Source organism: Pithys albifrons, chromosome 5 (assembly GCF_047495875.1).
Source record: "Pithys albifrons albifrons isolate INPA30051 chromosome 5, PitAlb_v1, whole genome shotgun sequence".
Lineage (NCBI taxonomy): Eukaryota > Metazoa > Chordata > Aves > Passeriformes > Thamnophilidae > Pithys > Pithys albifrons.
The window spans coordinates 34144835-34171821 of record NC_092462.1 but is presented as its reverse complement, the minus strand read 5'-3'; the positions used below and the strand labels follow the sequence as shown (position 1 = coordinate 34171821).

At 36.2% G+C, this 26987-nt stretch overlaps 1 protein-coding gene across 4 annotated transcripts in view; it reads left to right on the top strand.

The window, feature by feature from the left end:
- The window catches only part of FSTL5 (follistatin like 5), a 364104-nt gene that overhangs the window by 67515 nt on the left and 269602 nt on the right, over positions 1–26987 (top strand). The window contains exon 2 of one of the 4 annotated variants that reach the window (XM_071556179.1): positions 3065–3132. The exons of 2 other annotated variants lie outside the window; for them this stretch is intronic. The gene's annotated coding sequence lies outside the window, so the exon portion shown is untranslated. Of the gene's footprint in view, positions 1–3064; positions 3133–9778; positions 10119–26987 lie in introns of those variants that run through there. One more of the 4 variants, XM_071556178.1, reaches the window with a different exon arrangement.

Here is a 26987-nt window from a genome sequence, read left to right as displayed (position 1 = left end):
TAGGTCTTTGTACAGCCTAGCACCTAACACGGGTTTGAATGCAACATGAACGTATTTTGAAGATCTTTGGGTAATTATCCATTATCTGTTCATTCTTGCTAATTCCCCTATAAGCTACATAATGTCCAGTAAAACCTATACATAGTGTGTAGTACTGGAATGCATTTGAACAAATGCATTCTCCTGCTGATTTCTTTCCCCTGCATTTTTTGAGCACTGCCTAACCTAACTGAGCAAATATATTGCATGAATAACTGATTAATTTTGCCATTCCTGTATTTGCCAAATTACTTGTTCTCAAATAAGTCCATTTTTCGAACTTATGTGGGAAATTATTAGGTGAATAAATCTTCATCTATAGACAATTTTAATAGAAGATTATTGAGATTACCAATTCATGTTGGGTTTATTCTGTTCTGCAATAGATACAGACATTCTAACATGACTTGGAAATTGTTATTTTTAAACAGATACTAAATTGAAGGTGGCAGTTTTTGATGACAGTTTCCTATTTGCTGGATGGAACTATTCATGGAACCATTCATGATTCGTCTCTCAGAATTTCTGCTCTACTTCTTTCTTAATTTGGAACAAAATCTTGCTGGCTGGGTGCCTTTCAGAAAAACAAAACAAAAAAGCAAAAAACAGGTTAAACATAACTGATCTCTATGTGACTCTTTTCTATTCTTCAGTATCATACGTACTGGGTTTTCTTATCTCTATCTCTACCCCTTCCACTTGTTCCAGAAATTTAATTCTGTTGTTGTTTGTTTTTTTAATCTCTCAAGTCTTTCTTTTGTCTCTTAAATCACTTCTTGTTATTTCTAATTCCTGTATTAAGCTGTCTGGAGAATCACTTTTCTGTGATCTTGTCTCACCATTTAACCTCTTTGGTTGTTCTACTGGTATTTCTCTCAGGAAATACCCTTTCCTAGAAATATAATACTGAGTTCTATGTTTCTGCGCTTCAGCCCCAGGTCTTCTGCCGCTGTTTTTAGTATTATTAATTTAATATTGGTTGTAAGTCACTTTGTCTAATCCACACCTTTCTGTCTAGGCTACAACTTCGTGTGGTTTTGTTTTTTTTTTATTTTTATTTTTCTATCACCCCTCAAGATTCTGAAAGACACCAATATGTTGTGAGTAAAATCCTTCCCATAGAAAAGATGTTAATAGTTGCAGAAGACTAAATTTATATTGTGCATGATTCTAGGTGGAGTGAGGGCAGGCTTTCTGGGTTTATCCACCTGGTTCCTGCCTTGAAACTTGACTTCTGCCTCTTTGGTGCTTAGTAAATCACTAAAAAAAACATCTCATAGGTGACTAGCAATTACATGTGTCTGAAGAAAATAGCTTTTTCAAGTAGAAATTATCTCATCCATATTTATTCTCTGAATGAAGAGCTTCTGCCTAAAACCAGTTGTGGTGTGGGCAAAAAGAAATTGTTATAGCATATAGATGCTTACAGAAATGTGCAAATTAGCTATGCGTATTGCACCTGTGTTTCAAACCTAGGCATTTATTTAGCAACTTATTAGTCTTTTATTAAAGCTTTCTAATGTAACTTTATGTGAACATCACCTGATATTTTAAACATCTCTCCATACAAGTAGCACCTAATATATTTTCATAACGTGCACTATGAACTGTGTAAATCTCTCAGTTCTCACACTTTAGAATGATGTTGGCCTCCAGCTTGAAAAAAAGTAAATGATTTAGCAGAGATAAAACTATGGAAGTGTGACATGTATTTTGATCCTGCTTCAAAATGTTGACAGTATTACTGTACTATATGTATCTTTGAACTTTTTAGTGAAATAATACAGTGCCTGTATATTCTGTAGCACAGACTGAGCAAGTGAGCACAGCAGACGTATTTCACAGTGACTATAAATAGTCTCCTGAATCAATAGTATTGGATTATATCAGGCAAGCAGCACCATTTATGCTAAGAGGTGTGCATGCTGTGATTTTTCTGAAGTCTCTTTAAGTTCAGTTGTGTGTGTTTTTCGATTATACTAAAATATTAGATCATCACTACTGATGACTTGTAATCACTGCTTTTAAATTGAAATGTTGATTGATAAGGCAGAATTATCAAGTGATTAAGAATGAATAAGAAATGGGAAACTTCTGTTCCCAGCAGTGCCCCAGATTTCTTTTGTGACTGCTTAAACAGCTTAGGCTCTTAATATTCTTTTTCCCATTTAAACAAAAAGAAGGCATTTGTGTTTTCTTCTGGAAATATGCAGGAGCAATGTCTCCTGTAAATGAGTAAATTAATCAGATGTTTTAAGGATAAACACAGAAATTTCTTTTATCATGAATTTCAACAACTTCTTTGTAATTGCTTTTAGAAACAAAATAAGACCTTATTTTCTCCTTGCATTATTCTTCCAAATTTCATTATATTTGTATGTGACTGGGTTATCCTTTTCAAACACGTTTCTATAAATTTACAGAAATTAAGAACAAGAACCTACTTGACCTGTTTTTGACTCCAATAGAAATGGCATGAAGGGTATGATAACTACAAAAAAAAAAAAAAGAAAAGGTCTTTTAACTGAATATTTAACAGATTATAATACTTTTCTTTAAGTTTTTCTTCTTGAGTAAAGGACTTGGAGGAAATCTGATTTTTTGGCAAATCTCAACTTTTAAAATATTACTGTACTGGTGAAAATAGATTTTCTACATTTAATTGGATAGTATGTCATATGTAATTAAAGATCCATCAGTTTAAATTAGCTAAGTTTTGGAGTAGAGCTGAGTCCTGAATTGAGTTCATTGAGATGTACAAGAAATGAAGAGTTTCAAGTAGCCATTTAACATCTCCAACATTATTTAAGAATTGTGTGCCTATTAACACTTCTCACCATATTACTGGCGGAGCAAGTGGGTTTCTTGTGAGTGTCAGAGTCTCAAGAGTGACCTTTGAAAAAGGAAAATGAAATAAAATTTGTGCAGAATATAAGACTACAGCTTTAATTTTGTCACAGGAGCGACATTCTAAGTAAGAAATATGAAGATATCTTTTTTCTCTCTTTTTTTTTTTTTGCATTAGGATTTGCCAACGTGAAGCTGTCACATTATCCCTTTTACATCACATCATTCCTCTGTGCAGAAGCAAAGGTAAAATTGTTAGAAATTAATTGCAAGGGCAAAAGAAGAGATTAGGATGCAACGGACAAAATTTGACTTTTTCTTTGTTGGTTTGATTTTTGTTGGGGTTTTGTTTTTTATTTGATTTGGTTTCTTTGGGTTTTTTGTTTGTGTTTTGGGTTTTTATTTGGTTTTTTTTTATGATTGAAATTGTTATAATCTTTTCTGGAAAGACAAAGGAGGATTCTGGCTGAGTAGAGCTGAGAACTAACTGATGTGTGGAATTATGACACTGTCTCCCAGCTGAAAAGTTCCCTGCATTCTTTACCATATCTAGTTGTAATATCAGTATGAATCTTTGATGAAATTTATCTCCTAAAGAAGTGAAAAATTCTACAATATCAAAGTCACAAAAACAATAAGCCAGGATACCTGCTCCATTTAATATTCCTTGTGCTCTTCTGGGACAAGCTGATCACTCTCAAGGAGAGGCAAGATGACATGTGCCTATGAGACTTATTATATTCTCCTCTTGTTCTCTAGAACTGTAGGAAAATGACTCTTACCCTGTGCAGATATCAGAGTTCACAGACCCACTTGCTTCAAAGTGAGCAAGGGCATTCTTTGAAGAATTGGTTCCTTTATATTAGTACAGCTTGGGTAGGAATTGGATATATGATGATACATGGCTAGGAGAGAATTAGGCTACACATCAGTGTATATTAATTTAAACTCTTGTTCCAGACTTGCCATCAGTATTTTGACTGACTTATTTCCTAGCAAAACCCACAAGAAATCATGCTTCATCTCCATCAAACAGATTTAGGACAAATGTAGTGATCAGACAACTGAGCACACCTGATGTTTGAGCACTGCCACAGAAGTGTGCATGACTTTTTAAATTTTTTTGTGAAGTTTAATTGCTATAATAATGCATAAAATATACAAAAGGATGATACTTATTAATTGCTGCTCAAGGGGATTTTTATTGTTTGGGAATAGGTTATGTAAACTGCAGTAATAGATGTTAGCAATTTACCAGTGGGCCTCAGCATCAGGTTAGGTGAGTTGTTGTTTTGGGTTTGGTGGTGGTGTGTTTTTAACCAAGGTATCAGGCAGATATCCCTAGAGTTTTTATGTGACTGTTACAGATCATTATCTCTTGGAAAACACAAAAGTGTGTTAAGAGAAGAGAGAGAGGCCCTTGTGGAACTTTTGCTTAAAAATAAATTTAGCATTACAAGGCTGATATAGACTTTTTGCTACTTTATTGATAAAATTTCAAAAGCTGTCCTTGCTGTAAAATGTTAAACAACTGTTCTCTATTCTATCAAAGACTAAGTTAAACTCCTAGCTACATGACATATGGCTCTAGAAATCACATATGTGAGACTTTGAGGAAATGAGCTTCATAATAGAGAATATTTTGTCTTAGTGGACAGAAAAAATCATAGTAAAGACATATGGATTTCAGGATCACTACCACAGAAATTTCAACATTTTTGTTTATATATAATTCCTCTAAATTAAATGTTCATTATGGTTTTAGTAAACTTTTCGATACAAAATTTTTTTCTAGAAAACCACAGTATGATATATTTAACTTAATACACATTTAAATACTCAAGATTGAATGAGCTGCCAAAGTCTGGAATGTGGAGTATTCTTTCATTTGCATCAGTGAATATTTTCAGCTGCAAAATTTTCTTATTTAATTATTTGCTTTAAGTCCTCCAGTCAATGGAAGGAGGGTGACTGTTCAGAAGAGGAAAATAAAAGTTTGAATTAATGTTTAGTTTAATTGTGATACAAAAAAAAAAAAAAGAGAGAGAGAGAGAGACCTTGTTCCTTCTTTCTTACTCTTTTTTCCCGGCTCCTTTCTTGGACATGCAATGCTAACGTTCCCCAGTAGATGCCCTAAGAGATCTCTTATAAACATAATGACTAAGCACTGAAATTGAGTATCTGCAGCTTTCTCTTTGTGTGAAGTTTTTAAAATAGAAACTGTATTATCTACTATCGAGTGGCATTATGCTTTCAGATTTCAGTGATAATGAATAATGAAATTATTTGATCCCAAATGAAGTCGAAAAAAGCTGAATGATAAGAAATTATTTATCCTTATTGCCTAATTATTTTTCAATACTAATATTTAATGTGGATATTAATTCAGTAGTGTATTATCTCTTTACTGTTTAATCAGTTGTTACTTTATATTCACAAGATGAGAATGGGGACAACATCATCTTGTCAGAATCACTATCACTGCAAAGCTGCTCCACACTGACATGAACTTATGGCATTTATTTGATTATAAATAATGGAAACATCTGCAGATCTAACCTTAGAGCCTAGGCTTACCTGCCTGCCTCACCATCCCAGAGTTTACACCTGTTGTTTTTTGTGGTATAAATTTGAATTATTTTGATGAATTTCAAAGACAGTTTTCTTATGTATGAACAATGTTGCATATTCCTTTTATCACAGACTAACCAACTGAGCTAAGGCTGGTACAATTTGAGTCTCTTTGTGAGAACTGGCTTTGAGGAGATATGGGGGAAAATCTTAACGTGCCTTTCTGATCCTTTTTGTCATTTGGGAGATCTTCTGTGACAGATGGTTGGCACAACATTTCTCCAAGCCACAAGTCAGCTAATTTTCTTCTATGTCATTTGCCAGTGTCTGTCATTCTGGTGCTTATGATGCCCTGCTGTAATAAAAGCACTGGTCCAGGTCTAAGTACATTTCTTGTGCTATTGTTCAGGACAGAGTTTATAGTGGATGCATGTTCATCTTTCATTAAAATATTGAACAGATATTGAGTGAATTGGATGAGTGGAAAATGAGGGAAAGATGTATGTGTCCAAACTTCATGCTGTGTGTGTGCAAGAGAGAGAGATTTGGAAGATTATTCATGCTACCCCATATCAGAGCACGCTGAGAGTTCCTTTGCTGTCATTGACTTCCAGCTAATGAATGATCTTCACCATTAACAGCTGCACTGAAGGGGCAGCTGCTGTCTTAAAAAAAAAAAAAAGGAGGAATAATTTGTTAAGTGGAAATTAAATCCTGAAAATGGCAGTACTTTGGATTGTATATTTTGAAATAAGATTTCATTACTCCTGAATCTATCAGTGCCTAAAATTATTTTTAGTATTAAGATACAAATGCAAGTGTGTTTAAAGTTCTGCATATTTTGATTCAAAGAAAAAAATAATTTTCTCGGTTTTTAAAGTCTTGTTTACTGCATTGTAACTGTTAGGTTAATTGGGACAACAAATTAATTAATACCTGGTAGTATCAGATCACAATAACTGAATTCTTTGGTAAGTATTCATAGAATTGTTTTGGCCAGTTTGAACATTTAAAGATATATCACAGAAACACAAATTGAACTTGAAAGTGGTGAGGGGTACCAAGCCCCATGGAAGTCACTGGAATAATTTGAAGAGTGAGTAACAGTGCAAGTTTCAGAAGTGCCTGTTTTTCCCCTTACTGATAGTACAAAATCCCAAGGACAAATTAAAAATAATAAGTAAATAAGTAAATAAAAAGCTTTAGAAGTGCTAGCAGTAGAAGAGCCGAGAGAAGAAAAATAGACATTTCTGAAACTTTATGCTTATTCTAATTCTGCATTTATTTTGCATGCAAAATTCCATGTTTACAAGGAATGTAACCCCTTCTCCAGAATTATTGGCAGTAGAAAAGGAGATATAAATTAGTCAAAGAAAGTGACTGTTACTAGTATGAGAGAAAATGTTTTGGATTGTCTTGGTTTTAGACTGCTAGCTGAAGTTAAATCACAGCATGGACAAATACTGAATGGATTGCTAAACAACTTTTACCATGTCTTATTTGCATTAACTTCCTTTCAACATATTGAGACTTTGGTCTTCTATTTGTCTCACATAAAATTTTCTGCTGTATTGTATCTTATACAAAGCAGCTTCTCATAAATACAAAATTTACATCTTTATCATTTATACCTATAGTCTAAACAAAAATAAACCAACTTTGAAGTTCCTCTGTGTTTCTCATCTTTACAAGAAAACATTAATACTTGCTGCAAGTGTTCTCCTTTGCCCAATGGCAAATGCTTCAAATATGGTAACTGGGGTAGAAAAATAAAACCCAAGCATAACTGATTGTCAAGTACATGGGACTCAAGTATATCAAACTCTGAAAATTGTGTGGCATACTATATGGGATCTGTAAGGTACTATCATAAAGTATCCAAATTAAAGTTATGGAAACCAGGAACAACATACTGCTAAGCATCAACAGTCTCTCTGGACTAACAATTAATTGCTAAATACAGAGCAAATTCTTCATTGAAGTAGTGTATATTGGTTTGCATTGCATCAGGTGAATATCGCAGTGTAATACTCTGGGGATGAAAATGTTTGAACTGCAAAAAGTGATGAGGTAATGTAAGAATCACAAATAAAAATAAAAATTAATTAATTCACATATTTTGTCTGTGTGTGTGTGTAACAATGGAGCCAACAATGTACAAAATGGAGCTTGTAAATAATATCCATTGACCAGAAGACAGCTGTCAGCATACAAATAGGCAAAGTTTATTATCCAACTATGACCTATGATAGCTGATACAGATATAAATTAGAGGAAAAATTAAGAAAAAAAAGTGCTACAAATACATCAAAGTAAGTTTAATTAAATATGAAGTTTTAAATTGAATATCTCGGTGAATGTACAAAGAAGAAAGCATGATCAGATAAACACACTCAAAAATTCAGGAATGCCAGGATATTGCATCATTATTTACACTCAAATTTAGGAGTGCAAGGCCTCCCAAGTTAGAGATTTTCAGAAATTTGTTGAGCCTCTTTGTCTACTAATTTGCAAAGACAAGCAGTAAGTTATGGTATGTCATACCTTGCAATATTTTACAGATTTTATGACTACTTTGTTAATTGAGTTATATAAAATATTTATGTAATTTTGATTTTTTGTTTCATGTACTTTCATAATGGCAAAGGAGAATGGATGAGCAAGATCCCTGTTCACCCTCACAGTGCTTCGATTTCGTCTTACTTTTGAACAAATTGGTTTTGGGTTTACCTCTGTCCCAGGAGAGTTTCTGGTGTAGCTGTGATAGGAGACTTAGTATGTTTTGTACTGCAAAAATTGTCATTGGGTTGTGCGCTTTTATTTGGTCTGTACTTTGCAAAGAATCTGAGAAGGCTTAAGAGAAAAAAGAGGGGGGAAGTAGAGTAATAGGCAGTCAGAAATGTTACCCAGATTTCAGCCAAGCTGCCTTCATGATAACCAGCAATTATAAGGGGTTGGGTCAATGAAAGTCTGGTTTATTTGGCTTTATATTCTACAGTCTGTGTGTCAAAGTTAATCGTCTTTCTTCTTGCAGTGCCATGACCTAATTAGCAGTCAAGTAAGAATTCCCTCACAAAAAAGTAATAAGCTAATGCAATTCAACTTATCTTATTTCCTGTGTTAACTAGTTCAGTTTTTTAGGTATGGCATTTACCTAGTTTTGTTTCTCACTACAGGTTTATTCCACATGTCGACACAAGTGTAATTAACCTAGAAAGCTGATGTACGTCAGAGCAGCTGACCTCTGTCTGGCTTTACCATAGTCATGGGTGATTTACAGACAGTTTAATACTTTAATCTGTAACGTATTTTCCCAAAAGGCACGAAACAGGTAACCTATAATGAGTAGATACTTAATTTTCATAATGATTTCATATTGAAGATGAAGTAGCCACTCTTTAATAGTGGTGGAATGGATAGTAAATTAATTTCAAAGTAATAAATCAGATAACCTGTTGCCTCATGATAAATCAGATTCAAGTAAGACTTCAAACTCCTGTTTCTTTGCTTGACTTCACATAAGCGTGTTTCTAATTTTTCAAACCATTAGCTTCCACTTGGATTTTTTGTTTTCTTGTTTCTGTTCATCTAACAGAATCTCCTTTCCTGCTTATAATCAGAGTATGCAATTAATGGTCTTATCTCAAGGTGATTCTTTTCCCTCTATGTTTTCCATAACTGAATGTGATTCCCAGTAATATGTTACTGTTTCTGGCTTGGGTTACCAGTGAACTCTACCTTGACACTGAAGCAGTGAAATTTGCTATGGATGTCAGGGATTGCCCGTACAGGCTGTGCAAAGCCTCCAGCATACTTGAGCTTTCAGATAGCCCGTTGATATATTAAAGCTTATAAATATTGCATAACAACCACCCTACTTGAAGCATGCAAGCACAACAACTCTCCGTGCTTCAGCGAGGAATTACTCGCAGTTTCTCAGCAGTTGCTCTTCTCCCTGCCGGCGCCCGCGCTGCTGCCCGCCCGGGACGTTGAGTGCCTCCGGGGACACGGCTCAGTGGGCACCGGGGGAGGAGGGGCACCCGGGCAAAGGGAGAGGGGCGATGTCCCTAAGGAGAGGGAGCCGAAAGAGGGAGACGGTGAACTCTGCCGTGGCAATAGCCCTCCGCGTGGGCAGGGAGCAGCCCTCCGGCGAGAAGGGGTGGGGAAACACGAGGCGCTGTATTTCCCTGTCCCACAGAAAAATAGAATTAAAAAAGAGAACAGGGGAGGCGGTAGTCGCGAGCAAGTTTTGTGGCACGTAGGGAGACGCCGGCAGCCCTGTGGGCGGTGCGGGGGCGGTGCGAGGCGGAGCGGAGCGGCGGCGGGGCCGTGCAGCGGGGCGGCTCTCGGGCTCGGCGGCGGCGGCAGCGCGGTCGGTGCTGTCCGGGCGCGGCGGTGCTGAAGGGCGGGCGCCCCGCGCCGCCTCCCGCGGCGCCTCGGGCTGGAGCTGCTCTCCGCGCCTGCTCCCGCTGGGAAGCGCCGTGCTGGGAACTGCTGCGAGTTTTCTCCGGACCGGTGGCTCCGTTCCTGAATCGCGGCGGGCCCGCTTTTGGCTTTGTTAAAGAAAAAAGTGTTCCTCTCTTTGCGATTTTCGCGGGGACCCGGAGAGCTGTTTTTTTTTCTGGTCTTCCTTTTGCGGATTTTAGTCACTCTGGGACGAGGTAAGCAGCAATACCAATATATATGTATATCCATATCTATTTCGGATGAATGGTGGTGGGGTGCTGGATGGGATAGAGACGCTGGCAATTAAAGCCAGAGCAAACTTGGAAGCTTGGTAGCCCATAGGTTGGTGTAGGGGCAAGGCTTGGAAAAGTGGTGCAGTTTTCAGTGAACAGGGCTCTGGAAACAAAAGATGAATCTGAATGAGAAGTTAAGAGGCTTATTTTTATTGAAAACTGGCTGCCCGGATAATGTGTAAGTATTTTAAAATATTTTATATTAGAAATTTTGAATTTTATAAAATTATTTCAAAAGGCATTACAGAACCTTCTTTGTGTGAACACCGGTTTAGGGGTACTAGAAAAGCTCTGGTTGATTCTGTCTGGAGGAAGAGGGGATATGCGAGGTCATTCTGGGAAGTAGCAAGTAAAGTAGGAATTAAAGAGGATTTAAAAGCATAGCCCCATGTTGCTCTGGGTTCTTGTGCGTGCCTGTATGCGTGTATAACAGAAGGACAGTGATACCTTGTTACTTGACAAACGATTCAGCCCTGTAACACTGTGAACTTGCGAAACAGCACCTTTATGAAAGGGATCATCACCACCTCTGCTTACAAGGTCAGTGTGCTGTGTGTGTGTCTATGAAAGTTGTGGGGTTTTTTCCTTTGATGCTGGTTGAACATGAGGCCTGCTTCCAGGATGCACCTAGGTGTAAATGTGAATCCTGTGTTTAATAATACTGTATTATGTTGCATTTATAGAACTGCTGTTGTCGGTAATTGATTTAAACTGAGAAACATAGGCAGACACAATGTTTTGGTCTTTCAGCATTGTTTAACCTCTCACAAGCTTGGTAGGGAGCTGTACCTTGCTGAGGAGTTTGCTGCTGCTTTTTCTGTGAGTTGTCAGAGTTGTGCACATGCAGAGCTTAATGCCACACAGGGATTTCTGCACACCCGGAGCTGAGCGCCATGCAGGGATTTCTGTCTGAGATTAAGGCTGTTTCCAGAAGGAGTAGGCTGTTGCTGGTAGCTAGTGCTGCTGTGATGACTGAACAGAATGAGCAGGCAAATGAGGCCCCTACCTTGTATTTTTTAGGATTATGTAGCACTTCATACTTTTTTGTCTGTGATAAATTTTCTTAGGATCTGGGACCTAAACCACAAGTATTTCTCCACACAGTTTTCCTGCACAAGTGCTAGCAATTGTAGTAACTCTCAGCATAATGTAACTTTTGCTGATGAGATGAAGCTGATGAAAGCAGGTTGTTTCATAGTAATTTTTTAGCTTCTGCATCATTTATTTAATGTTCAGATGCATCATTTTACTGAATGTTTTTATCAGCTAGAGTATAAAGATAACCATCAGGCAGCAGTACAGAGCTACTGATGAGTAAAATTGAAAGCAAGCTAAATAAGGAGAAAGTTGTTTAGGTTGCCAGGGCTTTCATTACATTTGGGTAGAATAAGGATATATGTTTTATTGTTCTGTCCCTCAACCCCTCCCCCTCTCCCCAGTCATAAACCTGCTATTTCCTTCCTCTCTCAAGATTAGGGAAAGAAAGTGTATTATACAGCACTTGCACTGTTTGCAAACCTCTGTTAATAGTCTACCTATAAGTTAGGACAGCTCTAATCATATCTCATTTACATGAATATTGATTTACTTTGAAGTATTTTGATATAATTTTAAATTATGCTTTTTAAGGTGTGGAGATTCAGGATGCTTACTTTCTAAAGTAGGCAGCACAGATAGTTTTGAAAAAGTTATTTTGAGCCACGTAGTGTACACTGTACAGTAACGGAGGGAAAAACCCCAACAGAACAGAGCAACCCATTATTGTATGGTTGAACTTTTGATCTTTATACAGGGCCTGAACCTGCAGATCTTTATTCACTTGAGTAGTCTTTATTCGAATACATAGTCCTATTAAATGGAAAAAAACCTGTCTCCATTATTACATAATTAAAAGCCATTGACCTTGCTGAGATCAGTCATTTTACCAGCATCAACCAGATGATAAACTTTGATGTTAAGACATTAATCCTGTGCTTTTAAATTTATGTCTTATATCTGATTTTATTTTTTATGTAATGTTTTCCTTCATTCATATTAGGTTGCTATTTTTATACATCATGTTTAAAAATTGAGATTTGAAATGATAAGTAGATTCAGAAGGAAGCAAAATGGCACTGCTGTTTTCCAACAAAATTATGTTTTAAATATACATATACAAGAGTGATCCATAGCCATCTTGCTCACTGGTACTAAATAGGAAAAATCTGTTTTCAGTAATAAACCTTCTTCAAGCATATTTGTAAACTTTTAAGGATATGATTTTGTATAACGTGCAGTTCCACCACCATGCAATAGCTGAAGAAAACCGGATGTTAAGGACTTGACCAAACAGCTGAGTGCAGAAATAATGCAAAATCGGGGAGGAGTTCTGTTATAAAAACAGAATTCAGGGAAAATCCCGGTTTAAAGAGCTGCTTTATAGACCCTGCTTACACTAACCAACACACTAAGATGTGCATGTGAGGGAATGTATCTGTACCTATTGAAAATATCAAAATATGCACAACCTATCAGGCCAAGGCTTACTTTTGACAGTGGATCACTTGGTTATTTGCTGGGTTATGGCCTTTGACAGCAAATGGTAATCAGTGCCCAAATGGTGTGGTTGCTCAGTTCTAGGTGTGTTCTAGACCTGACTAAGTATATCAGTTTGTCATTCTGAGTTTATCCCATAATCCTCAGTATTTGTTTAAAACAGCAAATATATTCAATTCTAGAAGAAAAGTAGTTAAAGTCAAATAAGTTATGTCTTTAATAAATACCAGACTTTTATTTTCCTTAGATATATGCATGCTGTTCTAAACTGTAGCTGTACATAACGTTTTAGAAAATGTACATTTTGTGTTATTCTTCTCTGACTTTTACAGACTGTAAAGCAACAATGAAAGCAAGGCTCTGCTTGATTCTGTCAGTTATGAACCTAAAGGTGGGGCTCCAATAGGAGTAGTTCTGCCTTTTAAGGGATCTGAACTTGCCTTTGATATCTCAAAGATAACTGGTCAAATGAAATTTAGGAAGTCAGTTCTGAATATTTTCTCCAATCTGGCAAATATGGGACAAATCCGGACATTAAATGCCACAGGAGTGAATTACTGCCTAAAGGAGAAGCAATGAATCAAACGCCACTCTTGACTTTGTTCTTCAGACTTTCTAAGCAAAAGAGGGACAATAATCATTAATTATTCAGTGAGCTTGGCCTATTAACATATGTAATTTTAAAGTAAAATAAATTGAAAAGCAAGTTTGTTTTTAAATCTGTTTAATCCCATTCCTTACTTCAAGATTTTTTTCCCCCTCTTCTAAAGTATAGGAAATAGCTGTCAGCAAATGAAGACTGGAAAATTATTTGCATAAGATATTATACATACTTAATACAGCTTGCCTTTCCTTGCCTCTTGGTAGACAGAAAAGACAAAGAACATATTTATGTTATTGGAAGAGAAATAAGTTGAAATTTTTCTCTGTAGTAAAGAGACATTGAGAAGGCTGTGAATTGACCAAGAGTTGTGGCTGACCACTATCTTCGAAAATATTGTTGTGTCAAACTTCCTCTAACTCCTTCAATATCAGGGATTGCCAATGCCCAGGAAAAATAGTCAAGAGAAAGCAAACCCACAGTCTCATTCTCTTCTCTGCTATTTTACAAGTTCTTTTTTCAGGTATTGGGTTAGCCAAGTAACCTCTGGTTACAAAATTTTATCTCCTGGAAGGTATCTTGGGTTCCTTTCCAGCAGCTGGATTTATTAACAGATATGTCTTAATTTGGATGGGCCAGTGCAGATCAAGAATTTTTTGCACAGTTACTGTGGCAGAACTACTGTCAAAATGCTCCCTAATTGCAACTATCTCTCATTTCTTCTATGCTGTTGTTACTTCTGTTAGTATTGGCTGAATATACTGGCCAAGAGAGGTTGCTGTGGTCTAGACAGACATGATTCCTAAGTGGGTTTGGCAATGACTTGAAAATATGCATTTTAATCTATTTTTAGCTTTGTTTGATAACAGAGCTTATGCAGGTATTTACCCATACTACCCCAGAAGTGGTTATAATAAGTCTATTCAATTAATCAACCTTTTTATCATACACTATGTGAAATTAGTGGTGAATTATTTGACTACATTGCTGAATTGTGCAAATCAAGAAAATAAGATGTTCTAAAGAGTTAAATGAGGGAAGAGTTGGCAAAGATTGCACTGACTGCTTGAAGTAGGTTGAAGTTCACAGTTTATTTGCATTTGAATTAACTGAGGATGGTGTCCAGCAGTGCTTTTCAGAGCAGACTTCAGAAAGACTTTTTTGTGTAATAAAGTTCTTGAAAATGTTAGATGGAAAATGAAGGATATTTAAAATACTTCTTTCTTTTCCTGACAGAGAGAGCTTTTTTCTCATTTTACTCCAAGTGAGGCTTATTGTAATCTGAAATATTTTTACCACTGAATAGGCGGTCTTGTGGTAAAAGCCACGATCACTTTTAGATCAGCATATTAAAAACTTTCAGAAAGTATTTTTAGTTCCTTCATAAAAAAAAATCTTAATATCTACAAAAAGAAATAATCTGAAAACAGCTCGTAACTTTAATCACAGAAAATACTCATTACTAAAAATATTTTTTATTAAATAATAGGAACTTCTAGATTATTACATTACATACTTTTGTTTCCATTAGGAAACAACATATTTTAGAGACTTTCTGAGTTGTAACTCTGAACTGTATGTATTCTCATTTTTATAACAGACTTCTGTCTTCCTAAATATGCAAATCATAATACTTCTAATCACATTTAAACAAATGAATGAGCAATGAAACAAAAACAGGTAGAAAATTCTTACATGATGGGTAGTTGGAAATAAACTTTGTTTTCAAAGAGCTTGCAGATTATGGCATGCTTCAAAGTTCAGCCTTTGAAATTTATTTTTTTAATACGTTTTCTTCCATAAACTTTATGTAAAACAGTGCATAATTGATAATGTATGTTACTTGTGGATTTTGTTAAATTTTTCAAACATAATTGCTAGGAAAGAAGAAAAAAAGCACTTTCACATCATTTTGGTAGATCAATGAAAATCTTAATTCATATGCAAAGGCAGTCAAAACAGTAAGTACAACTTTTGATTCCGCTACAGACTGAATATAGTGCAATAATATTGCAGTTATACAAATAACTGAGGACTGCATTTAGTGACAGGTATGCACTTCCAATGACAACAAGATACATGGAATATTCAAACACGTTTAGTATATAAATGAAAAAGGCTGGTATCTGAGAACAAACTCTAGTGTAATGGAAAGGTAAATGCACATGAATGAATGACCAGTTCACAAATGCCTGTCGTTTAGAGCTGCAGCAGTCCAACTTTTTAATACAGTAGAAAATAACCTCTTGTACTTAAGTAAAAGACAATATGCACCATGTTAGTTTTGAAAAATGCTTTTTGAAGATATGCCTTAAGAGAAGAAATTTTTTTTTGGCCCCTTTTTGGAGATGTTTTTCTCTCTTCTGCATCATCCTTTTTTCTATCAGGGTCTAATTTTTTCCTTCTAAGGGCCTGTTTTGAGTCTTAAGTCAGCATAAGCTTTTATAAGACATGAAAAAAAAATTACAGAAACTTTTATAAGACATAAAGTTTGTACCACATCTTAGTTACTATTCACTTTTTATGAAAGATTTGAGATTGTTGAACCTGTAGAAAGAAATCTGAGACCAGGTACCTTTGGTTAAGGCAGGTTTTCTCAATATTTTCCAGGTCCTCACGTCTGAGATGTGAATGTCAGTACTATTTCCAAACATCTGCTCAGTTATCCCTGCAGTATTCAGAGGAGAGCAAACTCTGATATTATGAAAGAAAGAATGCTTTGGGTTGAAAGGGATCTTAAAGATCGTCTAGTTCTAATGCCGTGCCATGGGCAGGGACACCTTCCACTAGACCAGTTGCTCAAAGTCCATCTAATCTGGCCTTGAACACCTCCAGGGCTGGAGCACCCACAACTTCTCTGGGCAACCTGCTCCAGTGCTTCACCATCCTCATAGTAAAGAATTTCCTCCTAATACATACTATAAACATGCTTTCTTTCAGTTTAAAGCTGTATGCCCTTGTAAAAAGTACCTCTGCATCTTTCTTGTACTTTTAGGTACTGGAAGGCCACAATGTAGTCCTCCCAGAACCTTCTCTTCTCCAGATTGAACAACACCCACTCTCTGAGCCTGGGAAATTGTTTCACGGGAGAGGTGCTCCAGCCCTCTTATCACCTTGGTAGCCTTCATCTGGACTTGCTTCAACAAGGCAACCACATTATGTTGGTGTATTCTCCACCCAGCCTATATTTGTGCTTGGTGTTGTCCTGACCCAGGTGCAGGATCTTGCACTTGGCCTTGTTGAATTTCAAGAAGTTTGCACAGGCCCACCTCTCAAGCCTGTCAAGGTCTATCTTTATGGCATCCCTTCCCTCCAGTGTGTCAAATGCACCACACACCTTAGAGTTGTTGCCAAACTTGCTGATGTTGTACTCAGTTCCACTGTCCATGTCACTGACCAGGATTTTAAGTAGTGCCAGTCACAATATAAACCGCTGAGGAATGCCACTTGTCGCTGGTCTCCACTGGGATATCAAGCTATTGACCACAACTCTGAGTGTGACCATCCAGCCAGTTCCTTATCCACAGAGTGGTCCACCCACCAAATCAATTTATCTCTTGTATAGAGAAATAATTTAAATTAATAAAATTTAAATTTAATTTAGTTATTTATTAAAAAGCAGCATCTTATTTTGACAGTGAGCCCTTCTTTTCTCCCTACTCTGTTTCAAGACAGAAGCATAAGTTCAGCTCATCATCCATTTTTGCAGTGGAAAGGCCACAGAGAAAGAAGAGATACTCTTCACGCCAGTGCTTTTGGTTTGTCCTTGTAAAATGGAATTAAGTTGCATGGGTCCTCCCTCTCCTTGCAACAGCCAAGGTTAGCCATAACCTCGGCTTCAGCGAGAAATCGATGTTTTTAATCTTGAGGGCTGATTTTTAAGTTGAAATACAGTTCATCCCATTGCTGTTCTTCCATATCATCAAGTACTTTGACAGAGGTAATTCTTATTTAAAATAAACTACAAGACACATATCACCAGATTAAGATAGTTTGAAGACTGATTATATTTCTCATTTATTTCCTATGCTTTTAAGGTGAATAAATCTCAGCTAGTATAGTGGAGAGTTAAAAATATCCTTTTTTAAAAATTTGTTGGTCCCCTAACATACATTTTGTTTTTCTGTCTTTCATTTATACTACCTTTATGTTCTCGTGTAATTCAGAAACCCAGAAGTAATTAGTGCTATGGTAGTATTTCAACACAAAAATTATATTTATTTTTTAGATTTTACAATTTTTTGCTCAAGGTTGCTTTTGATATACACTAATATTCTTGAAAAAAATTCCTACACATTGATGTACATAGACTGCTTTATTTCTTTCCTTGGGACACTGAAAGAAAAAACATAATTAACATCACTTGTGGGATTTAACTTTTGTATTATCCTAATTATTTTTTGAACTGAAGACAGTTTTTCAAGTGAATTTAAACTATCTTGCTTAGCTATAATTGCATTTTAGCCTACTGTCTAATAATAGTCTGATTCTCTTATTTTATGCTTGGAGAATTATTGTCACAGAAATATTTCAGCACACTCTGCATTTGTATGCTTGTGTTGCAGTCAGCAGGGTGGGGGGAGGTTAGTTGCACCTTAGGGGTTTCATTTGAAACATTAGTAGAGTGCTTCAAGCATCAGATCTTAAAATTGGTGTCCCCAAAAGACCAAATATCAAATATTTTAATATATTCACATCCTTTATATATTTTCTGTGTAATACTTATTTTCATCTACTGCTCTAGGCTCTCAGTAATCTCTTTCATGCATAAGTAAACTTTTAAAAGAGCTGCTATGCTTGTCTTTGTAAAAATATATATTATATACACATAAAACCTTAATAAATCTACACTGGAAAATTTGATTTATATTTCCAAAGTCTCAGACATCAATATAAAAAAATAACACCCCCCATTGTTATGATTTCTGAGCTAGAACAGCTCTCACATTAATAAAGAGATATAAATGAAATTTAGTGATATAATTTGCTGACTGTAATGATTTAGAGTGCTTTTATTAATTTATGTCCTGCATCTGACTCCGCTATGAGCAGTGTGAAATATTATGGCTAATAATTTTGGCTTTATTATTCTCTGTTTTCCTTTTGAGATACAAAAAGTCCAATTTCAGTGAGTTAGTCTTGTATTTTTGATAAACTTGGTATGCTCCTAGAGCTCCTAAATGTTGGAAGAAAGCCTAAAGAGCTGCTGATGAAGCTCTGAATGGTTAAAACAATAAGCAGAGAGTCTTGCACCTTTGTTCTTTTTACCTAATGAAGAAAGTGAACAGTAGATTGTATACATGCGTGAAAATTCTGAATTTTAAAATGCGTTATTTAAGTATTAAGTATTAAATATTTCCATTAAGAAAAATGTCTTCACTAACAGCGTGATTGAGCCACCCACCACCCCTGGAAGTATTCAGGAAACATAAGGATGTGACACTTGGGGACACTTTTTAGTGCTGAACATGGCAATGCTGAGCTACCAATTGGATGCAATGATCTTAGAGGTCTTTTCCAACAATTAAAGATCTATGACTCTATTCAATTTGGGGTCTGCCAAAAAGAGCTACAGAAAGAGTTGCAATGTTTTGTAAAACCCATTAATAATTTTTGTTTTTGTTTTTGTTTTTCAACGATTCAAAGTAAAGACTTATTTTAAAATTCTCATAAATCTGGAATTTTTAAAGTCTGTCTTGGGTTGAGCTGGCAAAATGCCAACTGTCCAAGACAGAGTGAAAAGGGTTCCTCCTCCCCCCAATCAGCTAAGGGGAAAAGAAGAGGGAGAGAGGAAAAAAAAACTTCCAAAGCCAGGTCTATGTTAAAACTAACTACATGTATTTATGCAGAAAAGAGAAAATTAAGAGGATACTACAATATAACACACACTTACACAAGTTATGTATAACAAGAAATAACTTCCCACTTCCCAGTAAACACAAATTCTACCATTTTAACTACAAATCATTCTAGAGAAGTTGGTTCTTCAGAGACAGACTTAAGCAGAGAGAAAAGCTAAGAACAAACATTTTACTTCCCTCAGATAACATGATGTTAAGCCGGTGCTCTGGGCTTGGGCCTCCCCATCCCTCCTGGGACAGCAGAGTGTCTTGCTGGCACCACAGCTGTGAAGCAACTGAACTAAGCCACACCCACACACCAGCTCTTACCCCTTTTGAGATGATGCAATATGGTATGGAATACAATATTATTGGCTAGAAGAAGTCAGGTGTTAGCTAGCTCAGTCCAGCTCAAGTCAGCTGACAATTCTCAGGCCTAGCTGAACTTTTAAAACTTAAATTTAGGCCCATCTGGCCAAACTCATAACAAAGTCTCAGATTATTATTTTTATTTTCAACATCAATTTTCTTATCCTTTTGTGCAGCAGAACGATGCTGTGGCATATTGTTTTGTGTCCATCCACAACCCCATAAGACCCAGTCTGATGTTTCTAAGGAGGGAAAGGATTTGGTAATTTGTGAGGTTCTTAAGCATTGGTTAGCTGTTTCTCACTAGAACTGGATTCTGAGGTGACTGTTGCTAAAGTCAATCAATTTACAAGCCACAGCTATTATGGGAATTCAAGAAGGAACACCACTTGCTGAAAAGAGTTTATTGCTACACTCTAGTCAGTGAATATTTTAGGACAAGTAGCATCTCAGCAAACTCTTTGTTTTGCCTTAAGAGTAGGTTTGTAAGCCAATAAATTATTCATTGGTTTTGACTAGTGTCTGAGGGATGAATTCTATTATAATCCTGTAATAACTACATCAGAATTATGTGTGGGACAGATGTAATCCATTCTAACCTTCTTCTGTTTCTGGTATTTATGTCCGACAGTAATTACGTGCTTTGTTTTTCTTGTGTTATCTTTCAAATTGTTTTTTTTCCTTGCTATTTTTGATAGTCATCTGTTTCACAAATAGCCTCTTGACCTCAGAAAATCAGCCTTTTTTTGTGTTTAAGATTATATATTTAATTATCTATAACAATAGGTAACTGTTCATCATGTAGCCTTGCATGAAACATCAACTTGTAAGAATTCACAAGTTAAAACACCTCCATAACTAACTTCAACTGAGGAACAGAGAAATAGAAATGTGCTACTGAAAAGAGTCAAACTTCTTTCAGTCAGCATACAATGCAAATCTAAAGGAATATGCAGTTTATAACGAAGGTTCAGCTAATTTACAAAGATGAGCGATAAAAGTGAAGCTTTAGAGTTGAAGTTTCCTGAAGAAAAATGATGCATCTAGTAAAGATATGAATCTGAAGTTTGTTAATAAGTACAACAGGAGAAGAAACAACCCAGAGCAAGGCTTTTCCACAGTAACTATCTTTTACAATTTAATTATACTTTGTACAAACCCAGGGGTAAAAAAGCTGGTTTTAACCCTATATGGAAATTTGATCTATGAATTTTTGAACATGAAAAACTTTTAAGAAGTGTTGCTCATAAATTTCTAGTTTAGGACATTTCTGAGTTTACTTAGTCTCTAAAGATTATCAAGAAATGGAGTACAGAAAATAAAAAGGCTATGTTTTCTAGGAGCTGGACAATAAGAATCCTTCTGCTCCTTTTGGCTTGTACTAATATACATTTATGCCCAGGAAAAGTCTCGTAACTACTCAAAATTGAAGGCTCTTAATTTGGCAGATCTGGGCTTAAACACAGAGTGGAAAGCGAAGACAAAAATCTAGAAATTGAGCATATAAATTAATAAAAACTTTAGAATGTGCTCTTAAACAGTCTTAGAGGGAAGTGCATTATGGACTGAGAAATATTTTTTCTCTTCCTCCATATTCAGAGACAGTGTCATTTTTTCTCTTCAGCAGGAAGTAAATTTTAGAGCAAAATATTTAGGCAGGGGGCAGAAGCTTTTGCCCTATTTCTCTAGAGAAATTATTCTTGTTTGCTGAATATCATAGCATCTACTGGGAGGAAAAACATTGATGAAATCATCCTAAATCAGAAGAACATAAGTCATGATCCACCAAAAGAGAATTAAATTATGAAGTAGCTACTTCCCTTAAATACACAAAGGAGAGAAGTCTGCAATTGCTAAACTTGTGACATTGCAGCTACTTTTCTTGCTACCGGTTTCTAATGGGAAAGAAAAATGTGGAATTACTAGTGGAAAGAGAGAACAAAACAATTGGCTTTTCTGTGCTTGCAGACTGACTGAAAAGTGGTATGGTTACATTTACGTTAATGTTATCATAGCAGATCTCATTAGTGAAAATATAAGGATAAATCAGGCACCACATGTGCAGCTCCACACTTCATTACTAGAAGACCACTTCTGTAAATAAGATCATGGCATTGTTTTGAAATTTGCTTCCTCTTTTTATCCTTGCGTCCATTTTATTTCTCCCTTATGCAGGAAATATTATAAAATTAGAGAGCGTGAGAAAATCAATTAATGGTAAAAATCTGTACTACTAGAGAAGACTCTTAAATTACTGCATGGTCACAAAGGGTTGTTATGGTCCATAATGTCAATTTTTTGTTTTGTTTTGTAATGAAACAAACAAAAAAAACCAACCAACCAACCAACCAACCAACCAACCAACCAAAACCCCCCATCCTAAAAAGAATCCTAGAATGCTGCTCTAGAATGGATGTTTACAATAGATAAAATAATAGATAATTGAGAGTCCCAATATCAAAAAAGTCTTTTATTTTGCTGTGGGATTCTGGATGTTTATTGTCACCACAATGTAAGACAATACCAATGTACTAAGCTTGCTTAAGCAGCCTTTCAGTTATATTTTAGGTATGTTGATTAAAAGTTTATTGTGTTCAGTTTGACATAATTCAGCAAATAAAGCCATATTCAGAGAATATGATTTGTAGGGGGTTTTTTTCTAAATAGATTAATAGTATTAATTGAACTGTGCTAAGGCCACTGCTATCATTCCCAGCCTTTCCTTTTCTTCCACCTTTGGCCAATGATGTGAATATGAGCGGTGAACTGGACTAGGGAGCTTATCTGGTTGGAAATTAATCTTTTCCTCCACTGTGCTTCACCTATCATGTGGAGTATCGTGGCTGAAAATAATTTTAAGCTATCATGAAACAAGCCAGCTTCCATGAAAATGATGTAAAAAACTAATTTGAACTAGTGTGTTATGGGTGACCAAAGAAATCAAGTAACTTTTGAAATAAGGGATAATTTTAGATAATTTTAATGGGACTTACTATTTTTCTCCTCAGTATATATTGTGTCTGTAAAAGGTTCACACACAGGAAGGTGGTGTTGGGAGGAACCCCCTGAGAGAATTTTTCTCATCATACCAACACAAAAGGTTTAGGCTTGGAGTCCCAGGACTGAGGAAAAAAGATAGCTGATGACTTTCAGATTCAAGCTTAGTGGGGGTGGAGATGAGAAAACAGAACCCCAGCACCTGGGGCTGGGGAGAAGTTTTTATTTCTATGTTCTGTGTGTGCTGGTTTGACTTTTTTGGGGGTTTTCTTTGGGCAGCTCCAGAAAAGGAGCCACTGCTTGCTGGTGAGCTCTCTTTTTCTGGCTCTGCTCTTTGCTTTTCCCCCTCCATCTCTGGGCACTCTGAGTTCAGAGAGAGAGAAGAGAGGAGAGACACAGCTGTTTCAGTACACTGCAGACCTTTTTTTCCCCCTATTCCTGGGGACTGATTTTGTTCTGCAAGGAGATTCCTGGGAATTGTCACCATTTCCTCCACTCCCAACTTTTCCTTCTTCAATTGGAACAGAGGACAAGGAGAGAGAGAGAGAGAGTCCGCGTGAGTTCATCCCTTATCTCTGGCTTGCTGGGAAAAGACAGAACTCACCTCACAGCCAGCCAAGGTGTGACACTGACACTGTCCATAAATATAACTGCTCCCGGAGGAATCTACCATTTTGGGGGTTGTTCTCTTTTGTTTTTTTACTTTTGGTGCTGGGGGAGTAGTTTGCTCTGGTCTGTTTACAGTTATATCTATATCCACATATATATGTAGATATATAGTAGTTAACAGTTATCCTTCTTATATCCGTTTTCCAATTAAAGTTCCTTTTTCTTAAACTTAATAAGGAGTGATGTGCTTATTGTGGAGGAATCCTCTCCTCTGCTTTTTGGTAAACATTTTGGCTTTTTTTCCCCTCAAACTAAGACAGTGTTTTATCTTGGTCGCTCAGAACTGTGTGGGGCTTGGAGGCTGCAGTACTATTACGGATCATGAATAGGGAGTAGTACTTAGCAGTGCCTCTCACATTGGAGCTTGTGTTGTTGATGGAGCTGGCTTTAAGCATAGGAGACTGCCCAAAGCAGTGAGCTTTGGGAGAGAGCAGCAATGGCCCTGCTCTTGTGTTTCCAAGTGTTCAACATGGAAATTGCAGCCACTGGGTGCAGTGTCAGCACTGAGTGTTGGCATTTTTTATTAAGTGAGAAATTAGGGAATGTAAGCATTATGGACTGCTACATGGGATACCCCTGCTACTTCCTTAGATTCATCCCCTTTTCCCTCTCCTCCTGCACATGACAATAAGATGAACAGTGAACCTGGTGCATCAGTTTGGTCCCCTACATTTACTGCCTTTATCCTTTGACACTCTCCTTTTCTTCCTGCTGGAACTTTCTATTCATAGAGGATAGTATCCAAGGCCTTATTTTTGGAGGAGGCAGAGAGAGAAGGTTTGACTTGGTTTTTCTATCGAGCTATGGTTTGAGATGATCTGTGTAATGTCTTACTCTGGAGGATAGAAATTGTTATCCCTCTCTTCATTGAATGTGCAGATTGCCTCATTTATGCATCTTTAAGACACTTAAGATGAGAAAGAAAGGTGGATTTTCTCCCTCTATGTAGGCAGGGTAATCCTGATATTTCACTAGAAGCCAAAATGTGAGATTTTCAGAATACATAAATGATTATATGAAACTGATTAATGTGAAAGGGATTAATTAAAGTGATCTGGTCAGCTTCCATTAAAGTTTTTGCCACTGCTTAGTAGTCACATAAGAACTGCAAGACTGTAGATAGTTTTCAGATTACATTACATGTTGCTGAACCAGATCAAAACCTTTTTTAAAATTTCTTTTTGTATATATAATCTCCTTCAAAATAAATCAAAAACCTCTTTCTCTGTTTTGATAGCTTTCTCTTTTGTGGCTTGCAGAAAATCTTATCTGCATAACAAAAAATATGCTGTCATGGTCAAATATTTTCTTTTTTTTTTTTTTCATCAAGTATGATAGGGTGAGGGTTTTTGTTCTATAAAATTTCAGACCTGTATGTATTTCCTTCCTATTATACTCAGCCCATTAATTTCATTTTACATAAGGAGAGATCCTTTTATTCACTTGGACTGTAACGTCCAAGCACATTGCATGGGGAACTCATGCCAGCTTTATGACTGGCAGAACAAGTGCAGTTTTCTGTATTTCTTTCTGATTGTTCTGAAATCAGGCTCTTAAAGAAAGTTGACCTTTGTGGCTGTAAAGAAGAAAGAGAGTTAAGACACCACAAAGCCGGAGAGAAGAGAGGTGAAAAACTCTACGGCAGTTAAATTGAAAAAAAGAAAATACCTATAACTATTTTGGCCTTTCAAGTACAGAACACTTCCCTCTATTTATATGTTTCTGGGAAACTATATGAATAGATATAGATATTTTTTTAAGATAATCACAAGCAACTTTGCATTTCTTTCCTTTAGTTAACAGTTATTTTAAAGTTTTGTTTTAATCCTTGTAAATACTCCCTGCCACTAAATCCTCTAAATAGGGTAAAATTTTGGACCCAACATATTACATGTGGATTTTAGAGTTGTTTTTTTGTTGCTAATTAGGTCAGAATTTCATCTGTAATTAACTTAATTATATTAATGTGGATCCTAGGGGAGAATACTGGAGGGCAAATGTATTTTTGGTTCAATCCTGATAAGGACAAACTGCCCTTGGCTACAAATGGTCCTTGCTTATTTAAATAGCTGCAACATTCATCAGTCATTGTGGTTACTGATTGAACTGTGATTCAATCCAATTATACCAAAATCCACAAGCATGTTTATTCTCTGCAGTTTGATAATTTCATATTTCCTATCAGTGTTTGCACTGTTGTGTATGCTCCTTTCTGTCACACCACAGTGCGTGTACGTCTTGTGTCTGAGAAGCTCATGATTTCTTGCATAGACTTTCCCATATCACATCTCTCTCTGATATGCACTCTAGGTTTTTTCCCATCCTGTGAAGGCTGCTGAAACACTATTTCCCCTGCCCCTAGCTACTTTCTGTCTTTACATTTTCGTGTTTTAACACTTGGTTTCCTTTTTTAATACTTCATAATTCTTTTGTTACTTCCAATCCAGTTAGAGGTAAAAAACCCAAACCCATCTATCCCAGTCTTTGCTATTTCTGTGGTGGTCTTGAGCAACAATCTCCAGATGGGCTGACTTTGAACCAGCTGGTTTCACTGGGTGAAAAATATGAGATCCATGTCTCTTGACTAGAGCACTTCAATGGAGTGAGTTTCATAGATGTAGAAGGATAAAATCATAACATTAACCAGAGTACTTAGCAGAAAGAGATTCTCAAAATTATGATGGCTGTTTGAATTAATGATAGACATATCGTGGTTTAGCATTTATTTAGGGAGTTCAGGAACACAAAGGTTTCAATGGTTTTGTTGGCAACTACTGTTTTACCAAATGCCAACATTTTCTTGAATAACAAAAGGGAGTAGAGGTGGTAGATTAGCACACTATAGCAAATATAGAGATTTTTGGTCTTTAATTTAGCAGCTTGCCTGTTTAGAAAAGATGTATCTTAAATGGTCATTTTGCCTTTTCTAGGATAACTTCTCAAAAATACACTTACCAATTTACTATGGAAGTGTCAACAGCTGTTGTTTCTTCTTACATTTAATTAATGTCAGCAGCATGTTATTCAAGAAGACAAAGTTAAAAACTTGAAAACCAAAATATTTATCTTTTCTAGCATGTGCAAAGTACACAGATGCACAACAGCATATTAGGTGTTAATTTACAAATTTTGTAAAATATTAGCAGTATCAAACTATTCAACTGAGTTCTAAACTGGCAGATTTTCTATTTTTGATTTTATAATATAACGCATTTGAATTCCCATCAGTTTAGATATGGCCATGATGGCAAACATTAATTCTCTATGATATTGAGAAACTAGCTGTGACAAGTTTGCTTAATGAGGGAAGAATGAGACCACCTTGCTAACAGTACAACTTCCACAAACTGGCATTTGCATATACCAGTGAAGCTAAAACCATCCTGATACCGAAGTCTTAGGAAAAAATTAGATCAATGCACACAACTAAGATCCATTGAAAAAAGGTTCCTCTGAGATATGTGAAATGTACTACTCTCATTTTGCTCTTTCTGTAATACTAAAGAAATTATGAAACCATGTGAAGAACATGATAAGAAAGCTTTAAATTGGCCATTCCTCTTTTCATTGTAATTCATTGAAACCTGGGTCACTAACTATAAGACATCTGGGTGCCATCCTTTAAATAAATAAGTGTGCTGAAAATGGTAAGATCAAATTAGATCATGAAGTTAGCAGCAAAGATTTGACCTAATAAGTCACTTTGCTGCATTTGTGTTTTAGGTGTTTTGACTTTTCACAAATGCCACTGGCACACTTAGGCCCTCCTGTGTACAGGCT